This window comes from Loxodonta africana, chromosome 27, assembly GCF_030014295.1.
Source record: "Loxodonta africana isolate mLoxAfr1 chromosome 27, mLoxAfr1.hap2, whole genome shotgun sequence".
NCBI classification, from domain to species: Eukaryota; Metazoa; Chordata; class Mammalia; order Proboscidea; family Elephantidae; genus Loxodonta; species Loxodonta africana.
Window position 1 is genome coordinate 26,235,837 of NC_087368.1, and position 15,138 is coordinate 26,250,974.

Genomic DNA, 15,138 nt, shown 5'->3' on the forward strand with positions numbered 1-15,138 from the left:
CTCCCTAGAAGGACTCAGAGAACTCTGCAAAGCTATTATAGTTATGGTTTCTTGCAGCAAAAGAATACGGATTAAAATGAGCACCAGGAAAAGGTGCATAGGACAGGGTTCAGGAGACTTGCAGGTATGAAGATTTAGTTTTCCTGACCTAGTGGAGATGTGAGGACCGTGCTTACATCACTCAGAAATGATGTATGGCAACCTGCGGAGAATATTGCCAACCATGGAAGCTTACCTGAGTCTTGGCATCCAGGGTTTTTTATGGAGGGTTCAGTCATGTAGATGTGGCTGACCACCCACATGGCTGGCCTGAGTCACCGGCCCCTCCAGAGGCCAAGCTGAAATCACATGCCCTAAGGCCCCCACCGTAAATCATATTGGTAGCCTAGACTTTATGGTATGGTACAAAGCCCTCAGGTGAAGAAAGACATTTTTACCAGGCAGGAAATTAAAGGTATGGTCCAAAGCCCTCAGGTGAAGAAAGACATTTTTACCAGGCAGGAAATTACAAGGGCTTAAAGATTTTCCCCCAGAAGCCAGGGTGGCAGAGCCAAAGCTTTCTTGGTGAAAAACAAATCCTCTATTGCACACCTGCTAAACCAAAGGTATCAACATACCCCCAGTAGATTATAACACGACACAGAGTCTAAACAGCACAGCATTCAAAATGTCCAAGATACAATACAAAATTACTCAATATGCAATGAAGCGCAAAAACGTGTTTAAATCTAAAAGACAACGATCAGAAGCCAACCCCTAGATGTCCCAGACATTTGAATTATCGTTAAAGCAACTACTATAACTATGCTCCATAAAGTAAAGGAAAACATGCCGGAAATAAGCAAAAGACAGGCATTCTCAGCAGAGAAATAGAGCTTTTTTAAGAAAATGGGAATTTTAGAACTGAGAAATACAATATCTGAAATAACGAAACAAAAAATCACAAGAAGGGCTCAAGAGAAGAATGGAGATGAGAAAAGAGAGTCAGTGAACTTGGATACATGGTATCAAATTTGAAAAACTGAAGAAGAAAAAAAAGAATCTCAGAGATCAGTGGGTCAATATCAAAACATCTAATGTATAAGTCATTATAATCTCAGAAGAAATGAAGAAATAAATGGAAAAATATACTTGAAGAAACTCCAAATTTGGTGAAAGATATAAATTTACATATTTAAGAAACTATGTGACAAAAAATAGGATAAACTCAAAACAAAACCATAGATAGACAAAGCATATTCAAAGGGCTGAAAAGCAAACCAAAGCAAAAAAGTTTTGAAAGCAGCTTCAGAATAATACAGTTTACATACAGGGAAACATTGATTTAAGCGACTTTGGATTTCTTATCAGGTATAATGGAGGTAAGAGGCCAGTGGGATAACATGTGAAAGTGCTAAAAGAAGAGAACTTTTAACTCAGAAATCTACATCCAGTGAAAAGATCTTGCAGAAATAAAGCTAAAACAAAGACAATCTCAGATTAAGGAAAACCAAGAGAAGTTGTCACCAGCAGAGGGATCCTAACAAAAATGCTAAAGGAAGTTATCCAGCCTAAAAGGAAACTTGGATTTTCAAGGATAAAGAAAAGTAACAGAAATGCTAAATATCTGGGTAAATATAAAAGGCTATCTCCTCTTAAGCTATTTGAAACATACGTGATTGTTGAAACTACGAAGTATAGTATTGTCTGGTGGGGTTTTCAACTGTAATACAAAGGTCAACTGTGGAGGGGTAAATGGACCAATATGCTGCAATTCTACTACATTTTACTTAAAGTGGTACAATACTAACTCTAAGTAGACAACTGAAAGTTTGGGTATGTATATTGTAATCTCTGGAGCAACCCCTCAAAAAAATAAAATAAAATACACTTAGAGATATCCAAAAAGTCAACAGATAAAGTGAAACATTAAAAATTATTCAAATCTTCTAAAAGGAGGCAAGAAGGGAAACAGGAATAGTAACCAGGAGTATAAAACACATAATGAAATGTTAGACCTCATTGCAAAGATATCCATAATTTCAGTAAATATAAATGATCTAAGCAGACCAATTAAAAGGCAGAAATTATCAAACTGGATAAACAATGAAGACTCAGCTATATGTTCTCTACCAGAAATACACTGTAAAGACGTACTGTTGAGTTGATTTCCACCTATAGTGGTCCCACGCAACACAGTAGAGCTGCCCTCTACCTTTTTCTAGGCTGCAAACTTTGCGGAAGCAGATTGCCACATCTTTCTCCCATGGAGAAGCTGGTGAATTCAAAATGCAGACCTTTCAGAAAAGTGTTGAAAGCTAGACAATGAATAATGAAGACCAAAGAAGAATTGATGCATTTGAATTACGGTATTGGCAAAGAATACTGAATATACCATGGACTGCCAAGAGAACAAACAAATCTGTCTTGGAAGAAGTGCAGCCAAAATGCTTCTCCGAAGCCAAGAATGTGAGGCTTCTCTTGCGTATTTTGGACATGTTGTCAGGAGGGACCAGCCCCTAGAGAAGAACATCATACTTGGTAAAGTAACGAAGAAGAGGAAGACCCTCAATGAGATGGACTGACACAGTGGCTGCAACAATGGGCTCAAACCCATGGGAGGAAGACCTGGTGACTTGTTTCCATAAAGATTAAAACCAAACCAAACCCATTGCCAGCAAGTCGATTGCTACTCATGGCGACCCTATAGGACAGAGTAGAACTACCCCATAGGGTTTCCAAGGCCGTAAATCTTTGCAGAAGCAGACTGCCACATTTGTTTTGCAGAGCAGCTGGTGGATTTGAATCACCAACCTTTGAGTTCACAGGTGAGCACTGAACCACTGCACCACCAAGGCTCTTCCATAAATGTTACAGCCTAGAAAAGCCTGTGGAGCAGTTCTACTGCATCACATGAGGTCACCCTGAGTTGAAAATCAATTTCGTGGCACCTAACATTTTTTTTTAACAATAATTTAAGTGTTAATAATTGTGATATATTTTTCCCAAGGAAATAATCCAATCTTTCAAATTATTCATTTCCTGTTTAACAGGTAATTACCAAGACGTCCTAAAACAATCTGAACTAAACAAGCATATATTTTGTTTTCTGGGAAAAAATAAAGTGACTTTTCAAGTGAGTTACGTAACCTGCACTGTCTGTCACTTTGGAGGGCTGAGATATGGGACCCATTCTGAGAGTGACAGGGTCTTGGAGTTTCTTCCAAATAGAGGTGAGCCATGCACTTGTGCTGAGTCCTCCATGGTCTGTCACAGATCGCCCTCCAGACCAACAAGTAAGTACATTTTCCAGGTGGCAGCCTGGGTTAAAAACAAATGTTTGTTCCAAAAGGACAGCGCTGTCCTGAACAGCTGGTCCAGATAATGAAAATGATGATATTTTGTTGGTGCGTTTCCATCAGTAATGGACTTCCAGATATGTTATCTTCTGTGATCGTAGTCCAGAAACTTCCACACATAAGGAAACAGATTTGTATGGGAAGTACGAGCTCGTAAATACCTCATCCTCCCTACCTTGCTTGTTTCTAGGCTGTGTGGTTGGAAATCGCGCCAAGGAAATCAAACAAATGGGCCTGGCTTGATGAGTGGTAAGTTGGAGAAAGAATAGCAAATAAAGTCTACTGGATGCCTACTAAGTATGTAGGCTTGATGTGAAATACTTTTACCCATGATGATAAAGTATATATATATATATTTTAACGACTAAGGGGATTGTGGAAACCCTGGTGGTATAGTGGTTAAGCGCTACAACTGATAACCAAAAGGTCAGCAGTTCAAATCCACCAGGTTCTCATAGGAAACCCTGAGAGACAGTTCTACTCTGTTCTTTAGGGAATTTTATCCTGAGAAAAATAAGAGTGGTGAAAATACAATGAACATATACCTAAATCAAAGTCTAAAAAGAAGGATAAACTTTTATTTTCCAGAATTCCCCTTCAGGTGATTTGAGGGATGCCCAGAAATCCTCCATCCTTACCCGAAATAGTTTTCCACTTATTCCTTGATACATAAAAAGCGACTTTTAGAGCTTCACTTTTGGTCACGTGGCTCATTTTTCTGTTACTGTGCAAATGTTTCAGGCAGGTATGGTAGACACTTGGGGTCTCAGTCATTATTTACAGCATTGGTTCTCAAAGTGTGGTCCCTGGACCCACAGTATCAGCATCACCTGGGAGCTCATAAATGCAAATTCTTAGGCCTCATCCCAGGCCTCCTGAAGCAGAAACTCAGGGGTCGGGGGTGGCTTGGGCGGGGGGCACTTATAATCTGTTTGTTTTGTTTGTTTGCTCTAAGCCTTAAACAGTTCAGCACTCAGCTGCTAACTGAAAGGTTGAAAGTTTGAATCCACCCAGAGGTGCCTCCAAAAAAAGTCCTGACAATCTACCTCAGAAAAAAATCAGCCATTGAAAACCCTGTGGAGCACAGTTCTGCTGTGACACACATCGGGTTGCCATGAGTCAGAATCAACTGCGTGGCAACTGGTACAAGCACAGATGAACGTTGACATGCCCGAAAGTTTAAGAAGTCCAAGTAAACAAGTCAGGAGCCCTGGTGGCACAGTGGTTGAAAAGGTCAACAGTTCAAACCCACCAGCCACTCCAAGGGAGAAAGATGTGGCAGCCTGCTTCCTCAAAGATTTACAGCCTCAGAAACCCCGTAGGGCAATTCTACTCTGTCCTATAGGGTTGTTAAAAGTCAGAATCAACTCGACAGCCATAGGTTTGGTTTGGCCCAACCCAGTTGCTTGGTTAAGGTCACATGGCAAGTAAGTGGCAAAGCTGGGGTTGAAACCTACACAGTCTGGATCCAGAATTCATGCTCGTGGCCACCTCATTACACTGCCCGAGTCAGGTCACACGAGGCTGAACGGAAGATCATTTAAATATCCGCAAAAGTTGTGTCACTAGCACGTACAAGGAATCTGGATATAATCCAGACGAGAAAGACGCAGTACATGGATTAGTTGAATGGAACCAAGTGGTGCGGCGACTTCCTTGAGGAGCTAGAAGGGGAAGTAATGTGGGAAGTGAATCTGAGAGATGAGGACCGTGAAAATGAAATGACGTGGGGGTCGGTCATGGAACAAGGGCAAAACTCAGCTCAGCCTGGCAATTGTGAGCTGTGGGCAAGAATCCCAACAGCATCCCAGACAGAAGCCTCTTGAGTCGTTAAAAAGCCTCAGCCCGCTGAGAATGTAATCCCAAAAATTACTTGAAGAGGTTACCCTGAATATTTGGGTTTTGCATAATTGTTTCATTAGTTGATAACACCCTTCAACACAGGAAGATTTAGAATTAGATCCAGAAACATTTAAGAACATCCAATCCATAATATTGATATTTTGTATTAAATTTGTAAATACTTGGTATGTTTGAGTATTTATAACGTTCAGGAGAATTCGGCCTTATCAATGTAATAGGTTAGACTTGCACTTCCAATTCAAAATGAATGTGCAATTGAGTTTATACTATTGATTCTTTCCTTATTTGTTAATTCATCCCATTAAAAAAATATTTCTTAAATGCATTCATTTGTCATGGCATAAGAAAATAAACATTTCCACAATTTTTACACTCCCCTTCATTCTCTATGCCAACCCTTTAATTCTCCAGAAGAAAATACTGTTAAGATCTTGTTTATATACTTCCGGGCTTGTGGTTTTAAATTGAAATAACCTAAACTATTGCAAACATTATTCAAGCACTAAATAGAACTTAAAATTCACCATATTTATAAATTTTATTTATTGGGTTAATAAGAGTCCTTTAAGTACTTAATTGAAGTGCTTGAAAGGAAATAGAGTATATTAAATTTATAGATGTAATTTAAAATATTTAAATGAGTTTAATAACCAAGCTTGTAAATGAAGCCAAACAGTAATTGTGGTCAAATATTGTTGTGTTTATTATATTGTTTCTTCTTCCAGCAAACCTAAGACAATTACATTTCCCAGTCCCACTAATGGGTAGGTTGGGATCTTATAATTGAGTTCTTGCCTATGGGAAAGTGTCGCGTTGGTGCAAGACAACTGAGAGCAAGATCGTTTTGTTGTTGTTGTTCGGTGCCATCCAGTTGATTTTCGACTCATAGCAACACCATGTGACAGAGTAGAACTGCTCCGTAGGGTTTTCTAGGCTGTTTTTTAATCTCCACGGGAACAGAGCTCCAGGTCTTTCTCTCATGGAGCCACTGGGTGGGTTCATACAGGCAAACTTTCAGTTAGCAGCTGAGTGCTTAACCTTTGTGCCACCAAGACTCCTTAGAGCAAGATTAAGGAGAAGCAAAGTACACCAGGATAGCAAAGTTAAAAGAAGGAAGTACCTCAGATCACTTGTGGAGGAGACATGCCTGGGAGAACCACTGACTTGTGTCAGCCTGTGTGTGACTGGAGTAAAAACTAAACCTTTGTTGCTGTTAAGTACCTGAAATGTGAGGGCTTATTTATTCCAGCATAATTTAACTTATCCTGACTAAAATAATGATCAAAGGTCCTTAAAATGGACTGTTAAAATCTCCTTAATCCATCAATTAAAAAATTTAAACTGAACTTAAAACCAAAAGGAATAAACAAACTATCAAGATTCAGAACATTTCCATCACAGAAAGTTCCCTCAGGCCCCTTCCCAGGCTATCCCCACCCCTACCCCCATAGACACTCATTGTTCTAAATTTTCTACCGCAGTTTTCTGTTGTAGAACTTCACATAAATTGAACCATATAGCTACAGCATGTATTCATTTGGGTAAGGCTTCTTCACCAGGCAGTAAAATGTTTTGGGATTCATCCATGTTGTATTTATCAGTAGTTTGTTTCTATTTACTGCTGAGTAGTATTCCATTGAATGAATATATCACAATTTGCTTATTCATTTTCTAACAGATGGATTTGGGGGATGTTTCCAGGTTTGGGTTATTATGAATAAAAAAAAAATGAATAAAGGTATATGAATATTGCTTCACAAGTGTCTTGTGACATATGTTTATTATTCTTGGATAAATATGTAGAGAAATTCCTAGGTCACTGGGTAGCTGTATGCTTAGACCTATAAGAAACTTCCAGACCTTTCTCCAAGTGGTCGTATCATTTTACATCCTCATCAAAAATGTTTGAGTATTGCTGGCTCCGTAGCTTCATCAAAATTTTTGTGTTATCAGTCTTACTAATTTTAGTTGCTCTGATGGGTGCCTAGTGGAATTGCATTGTGATTTTGATTTGCATTTCCTTGAGGACTAATGGCACGGAATATTTTTCTCAGTGAACCGTCTTCAAATACTTTGCCCATTTTTCTGTTGGGCTGTTGATCTTTTTATTATTGAGTTAGAGAAGTTTTTTTTTTTAATGTGTATCCTACATACCATTCCTTTGTCAAATATGTTTTGCAAATATTTTCTCCCAAAATATGGCTTGCCTACTCATTTTCTTAGCAATGTTATTTGATGAGCAAATTTTAATTTTCAGGAAGCCTAACTTATCCATTTTTATTTTGTGGTTATTGCTTTCTGTGTGTTGATCAAGAAACCTTTGCCTCCCCCAAATCACAAAGACACTCTAATGTTTTCTTCTGAAAGCTTTCTAATTTTAGCTTTTACATTCAGGTGTGTGGCCATCTCTAATTAATTTTGTATTTTCTGTGAGACAGGGATTGAGGTTCATTATTTTTCCATCTGGCAATCCATTTATTACAGGTCTTTTTCTTTCTCCACTGGGTTATTTTGGCACCTCATCAAATATCAAATGACTGTGGAAACCAACTTTGAAAACCAAAGTAACCAAGAAATGTAACCTGCACATGAAATATGCCCTCAAAGGCACCATAAAATTTACAATGATAAAGAAGTGGTAAAAATACTACTAATTTTGTTAGATTCAGCACTGAGGTACCTTGGACTCATTTCTTAGGGATAGCACAGAGGAAGACAGGAATGCTGGAGGGAAGAAATAAACACAGACAATGACTAAGCAGCATAACCTTAGGGTATAAGATATAGAGTATAAGTAAGGAGTATAATCAAGAGTTTCCTGTGTCTCAGAATGGCACAGGAGCCCCCAGAATGAGCCCCATGCAGCCCATCATGGCATAGGAGTAGTAAGCAGCCCACTGATGGAGCCATGCAGATGGAGATGAGGCACACTTAACACCAGCCTGCCCAAGATGGTGACCAAAAACAAGGCCAAATGACAAACATCCCAGTGAATACCAAAAAGAAAAGATGCTATCAGGGACTAAACCCCCATGATCATGTATACCCTTAGTTCTTGTCACTAAGTAAGCCTGAGAAGTCAAATCCCAGAAGAAATGGAGAAGAAATCCAAATTGACCAAAATATAAACTTTCATAAACTCAGTAGACTAGAGGCCTGAAATACAAATTAACTTGAGCTGGGTTCCCCACACACATGAGTGTCCAGGTTGAGATTCATGCCCATCGTACATTAATTCATCCTTGAGGGCTGGTTTTTGAACATCAGAGTTTGTGGGGGAAGGTAGGAAAAAAAGGAGGAGGTCATCAGGAATCTGAAGGGGCTTGAGGGGATAACACAGACTAGAGCAAAATAAAAAAGGTTATTTCCTCTTGATAGCTCTGTCAGCAGGAATGGGATGTTTGTATCAACCCGAGGACTCAATAAAGAGAGATAAGACCACAGATCCCACCCAAATTGCCTAGCTTTTACCTAGAACCCAGGACAAAGACCAATCTAGCAATCTATTCTGCCTTTCCTATGTGACCTGCACCATAGGATAATCAAATATTCGATAAGGGAAAATTCCTCTTCATAGAATTCCAGCCAATAAATGCAGAAGTAGTGATGAAATAAAACCCAAACCAAACCCAGTGCCGTCGAGTCGGTTCCAACTCATAGCGAAACTATAGGACAGAGTAGAACTGCCCCATAGAGTTTCCAAGGAGTGCCTGGTGCATTCGAACTGCTGACCCTTTGATTAGCAGCCAAGCACTTAACCACTATGCCACCAGGGTTTATTAGGATATCCCTATTTTGTAAAAAAAAAAAAAAGGAAATCATGGTTCCAGACAGTGATTATGAACAACTATGAAAATAAAGCTGCAAAGCTTATGGGAAATTTTATAATGAATGGATCAAGTTGACAACATTTAAACCTACTAATGAATGTGGGTTTGGGTTTTGGGTTAATGAATTTCAACATCAAAAAAGGAAACAACCAGAAATTATGTGCCTCCAGAAATGATGAACAAAAAAAAAAAACCTTATGAGCCAATCAGAAAATTTTGAATACTGACTAGTAATTTGCTTGTATTAAGAAATTATTGATACGCTTTTAGGTAAGCAATGGCATTGTAGTAATACTAAAAAAAAGTGTTGTATTTTAGCAGTATATGCTAAAGTTTTCTAGATAACATTTTGTGATGCCTAGGAATTGCTTCAAAATAATCCAGTAATGGGTGGTGGAAAAATGAGTAAATGTATAGAAAACAAGATTGGCCACATTTGATAATTATTGCAGGTGGAGAGTAGGTAAATAGAAATCTATCATCCCATTCTCTCTAGACTGTTTATAATAAAAAGTTAAAAATGATTTTAAAAGCAGCCAACAGAAATAAAGCCACAACAAAGATGGTTTTGATTCTGAGCATTTGTTTGGCAGGGGGGTATGTCTTTCTGATCAACATGGAGAGAGAATTACAGAGAGTTGCTGTTAAATGTTACTAGAACACTGACAATAAAAAAGAGTCACCAACGCTCTTATGAAACTTCTTCCTGTAGACAATGTTTTGCACTTGGATTTGGCCCACATAGCAATAACAGTGGGTGTTCTTCATCCAACAGCTAGTTAAATTAGATGCCCAGCAAAAGAGAACACCCACGACAAAGTCAAAGCTGTATCTTCCCCAGGTGATCAGTGATAAAGGCAGAGTGTGTGCATCTCATCCTCTAAGTGCTCACCCCTAGATTCACGTGAGAACCTGTAGGGGAGGTTTTCAAGGGGTAATTGAAACACACTTTCAATTTTGAACTCTGTTCCACATCTCATTTTCATGCCTAAAATCTCAACTGTTCTTCAAGTAAATTGTGATTGATACACTGTCCTCTAGGTGAGAGAGGTGGATTTTAAAAACTTGGGGATTACAAGCGGCCATCCAAGGCACAACAATCGGTTTCTATTTGCCTGGAGCCATAGAGGAAGAAGAAGAATCAGGAATAAGAGGAAATGGAATGTGTGGCTAATTGCCACTGCCTCCTTTGTCATGAGAAGAGAACTGTCTACCATTACCGACTGTTTTGATCAAAGAGCTTTTAGAAGAATCCTGGTCAAAAGTGGGAACATGCAGAACAGAATTTGAAATTCTTATAGACTCCAGTCTTTCTGGAGCCATGGAGGCTGAATGAACCTCTGAATCTATTGCCCTGAGTTAATCTTTAAAACCTTAAACCAAAAATATCCCCTGAAGTCTTCTTAAAACCAAGCAAGAGTTTAACTTGACTAGTAAAAAATGTCTGCCTTGAGCATTATGCTCTTTTAAGAACTATCTAGGGAATCAAACTGACAACAACAATGCAAAAGATTAGATAAGGAGCTTTAGGGAGTAGCAAGTTTATGGTAATGGGGGAGGAACAACTCAGAAAAGGAGGGTGAGAATGGTTGCACAACTCAAAGGATGTAATCAATGTCACTGAATGGTACAGGTAGAAACTGTTGAGTTGGTGTATGTTTTGCTGTGTATATTCTCAACAACAACAAAAATTAAAAAAAACAAACCTTGGGCATTAAACCTTCTTAGCCAACAGAAGAAGGAACTTATAGACGCATCAGGAACAGTTCCCCCACTGCTGGGTAATGGTCACAAGAGCATTCACTTTTTTTTTTATTATTGTGTTTAGGTAGATGTTCACAGTGCAAATTAGTTTCTCATTCAAAAATGTATCCACAAACTGTTTTGTGTGACTGGTTGCAATTCCTGCAATGTGACAGCACTATCCCCCTTTCCCTTTCCACCCTGGACTTTCCGTGTCCATTTGTCAAGTTTTCCTGTCCCTTCCTACCTTCTAGTCTTTGCTTTGGGGCAGGTATTGCCCATTTGGTCTCTATTTAAAGTCAGGAAAGGTGTGCATCAGGGTTGTATCCTTTCATGATACTTATTCAATCTGTATGCTGAGCAAATAATCCAAGAAGCTGGACTGTAAGAAAGAGAACATGGCATCAGTATTGGAGGAACACTCATTAACAACCTGTGATATGCGGATGGTACAACCTTGCTTGCTGAAAGAGGACTTGAAGCACTTACTGATGAAGATCAAAGACTACAGACTTCAGTATGGATTACACCTCAACATAAAACAAAACTCCTCACAACTGAACCAATAGGCACCATCATGATAAACAAGGAAAAGGCTGAAGTTGTCAAGGATTTCGTTTTACTTGGATCCACAATCAACACACACGGAAGCAGCAGTCAGGAAATCAAACGACATATTGCATTGGGCAAATCTGCTGCAAAAGACCTCTTTAAAATGTTAAAAAGCAAAGGTGTTTCCTTGAAAGCTAAGGTGCGCCTGACCCAAGCCATGGTGTTTTCAATAATCTCATATGCATGCAAAAGCTGGGCAATGAATAAGGAAAACTGAAGAAGAATCGATGCCTTTGAATTACAGTGTTGGCAAAGAATATTGAATATACCATGGACTGCCAAAAGAATTAACAAATCTGTCTTGGAAGAAATGCAGCCAGAATGCTCCTTAGAAGCAAGTACAGTGAGACTTCATCTCACATACTTTGGACCTGTTACCAAGAGGGAATAATCACTGGAGGACATCATGCTTAGTAAAGTAGAGGGCCAGCAAAAAAGAGGAAGACCCTCAACAAGATGGGTTGACACAGTGGAAGCAAGAATGGCCTCAAGCATAACAATGATTGTGAGGATGGTGCAGGAACAGGCAGTGTTTCCTTGTGTTGTACACAGGGTTGCTATGAGTCAGAACAACTCAAGAGCACCTAACAGCAACAACTTGATTGAACTAAGAATCGTGTTGTTCACATGTGTTATTGTTTGTTTTATAGAATCAAAACTCACTACCATGGAGTCGGTTCCAACTCATAGTGACCCCGCAGGGTTTTTAAGGCTGTAAATCTTCACAGAAAAAGACTGTTTCATCTTCTCCTGTGGAGCCACTGGTGGTTGTGAACCACTGACTACCATAATTTGTAGTCGAATGCTTTAATCACTGCACCACCAGGGCTCCTTCTCCTATTCTAAACCCATATCTTATTGTTTGTTTTATAGGCCTGTCTAATCTTTGGCTCCCCGCACATCTGTTAGTTCATCATACTGTGGGGGCTTGTATGTTGCTGTGACCCTGGAAGCTATCCCACAGGTATTTCAAATACCTACAGGGTCACCCATGGGTGGACAGGTTTCAGCTGAGCTTCCAGACTAAGACAGACTAGGGAGGACCTGGAAGTCTACTTCTGAGACATATCAGCCAGTGAAAACTTTATGAACACCAACGGAACATTGTCTGATATAGTGCCAGAAGATGAGCCTCTCAGGTTGGAAGGCACTCAGAAGACAACTGGGGAAGAGCTGCTTCCTCAAAGTAGAGTTGACCTTAATGACATGGATGGAGTCAAGCCTTTGGGACCTTCATTGGCTGATGTGGCACTACTCAAAGGAGAAGAAACAGCTGCAAACATCCATTAATATTAGGAACTTGGAATGTATGAAGTATGAATCTAGGAAAATTGGAAATCATCAAAAATGAATGGAATGCATAAACATCAACATCATAGGCCATTAGTGAGCTAAAATGGACTGGTACTGGCCATTTTTAATCAGACAGTCATATGGTCTACTATGCCAGGAATGACAAATTGGAGAGGAATGGCGTCACATTCATCAAAAAGAACATTTCAAGATCTATCCTGAAGTACAGCGCTGTCAGCAATAGGATAATATGTATATGCTTATAACGAAGAACAGTTAATGAGACTATTATTCAAGTTTACATACTAATTACTAATACCAAATATGAGAAAATCAAAGATTTTGCCAACTTCTGCAGTCTGAAATTGATAGAACATGCAATCAAGATGCACTGATAATTACTGATGATTGGATTGCAAAAGTTGGAAACATAGAAGGATCGATAGTTGGAAAATATGGCCTCAGTGATAGAAACAACACCGAGATTGCATGATAGAATTTCACAAGACCAATGACTTCTTCATTGCAAATACCTTTTTTCACCAACATAAAGGGTGGCTATGCACATGGACCTCACCAAATGGAATACACAGGAATCAAATCAACTACACTTGTGGAAAGCTACAATGGAAAGGCTCAATATCATCAGTCAGAACAAGGCCAGGGGCCGAATGCAGAACAGACCATTAATTGCTCATATGCAAGTTCAAGTCAAAGCTAAAGAAAATTAAAACCAAATGAGAACCAAAGTGCCACCCTGAGTATATCCCATCTGAATTTAGAGACCATCTCAAGAACAGATTTGAAGCATTGAGCAAACACTGATGACTGAAGACCAGACGAGTTGTGGAATGACGTCAAGGAAATCATACGTGAAGAAAGCAAGAGGTCACTAAAAAGACAGGAAAGAAAGAAAAGACCAAAATGGATGTCAGAAGAGACTCCAAAACTTGCCCTTGAACATTGAATAGCTAAAGTGAATGGAAGAAATGATGAAGTAAAAGAGCTGAACAGAAGATTTCAAAGGGCAGTTTGGGAAGACAAAGTAAAGTATTATAACGAAATGTACAAAGACCTGAAGTTAGAAAACCAAAAGGGAAGGATGCTCTCGGTGTTTCTCAAGGTGAAATAACTGAAAGAAGAAAATAATTCAAGCCTCAAGTTGCAATATTGAAGGATTTATGGGCAAAAAACTGAAGGATGCAAGAAGCATCAAAAGCTTTACTCTCCACATCATTGATGTTGGCTCTACTTTGACGGAACAGTTCTTCCTCAGTCAACCTGAAGGGATCATCATCTGCACTATATCAGACAATTTTCCACTGCTCTCTGTAAGGTTCTTGCTGGCTAATTTTTTTCAGAAGTAGATCACTACATCCTTCTTCCTAGTCTGTCTTAGTCTGGAACCTCTGCTGAAACCTATCACCATGGGTGACCCTGCAGGGATTTGAAATACCGGTGGCATAGCTTCCAGCATCACAGCAACACCCAAGCCACCACAGTACGACAAACTGACAGACAAGTGGTGGTGCATATATGTACCACATTTTATTGATCCGTTCATCTGTTGGTGGACCTTTAGGCAGTGTCCACTGTTTGGCTATTGTGAATCAGGCTGCAATGAATATTGGTGTACGAGTATCTGTTTGCCTTCCTGCTTTTAATTCTTTTGGGTACATACCTAGGAGTGGAATTGCTGGACATATTGTAGTTCTACATTTAAGTTTTTGAGAACCAACCGAACTGTTTTCCACAGCAATTGTACCATTTTACAGTCCCACTAGCAATGGCTGAGGGTGCCCATTTCTCCACATCCTTGCCAGTACCTAAAACAGCATTCTTAAGAGGTCTGCCCCACAGTCACAGGTCAGCTAATTGCCATTGTCTGATGAGTTCTAGCTCTTTTGAACGTAGGATGTTAACTCTCTTCTGGAAATTAGATAGGTATTCAGATGAGGAAAAACCTTTGTCAGTGGGCATGCAGTTCAAGTCAACATATTTTAACTCAACACATCTCAGAAGAGGGAAGTCTACAAATGAAACAACTCCCCCCACCCCCCAGCCAGACAGAGTATGAGATTCTGATCCAAAAGAAGCCAACTTAAGCCTCCAGGCATATAAGATTGCACAGAGTGTAAAGCTCCTCCCTAATAGAGATCAGTTTGACCAGCGTCTCATTTCCAGGAATTAAATTGAGAATCACCGAGAAAATCAAGCAGTTGGCAGTAAAAGCTGATTTTAAAAAGGTTCACAGAGAAAAGCCTTCGGGAGCCTCAGGCAGAACATGTGAGCTAAGGTTATAAATAAACAAGAGTTATAAGATAGCAGAAACTATAAAGAAGCAAGAAGCTATAAAGATAGAAGCAATAAAGTAGGCAAGGGACCTGCAGGCAGGGTCCTGTATAAGATTGAGCAGATCGTGTCTTGCACAGGGTGGCTGGCTGATAGGAGATCAGGAC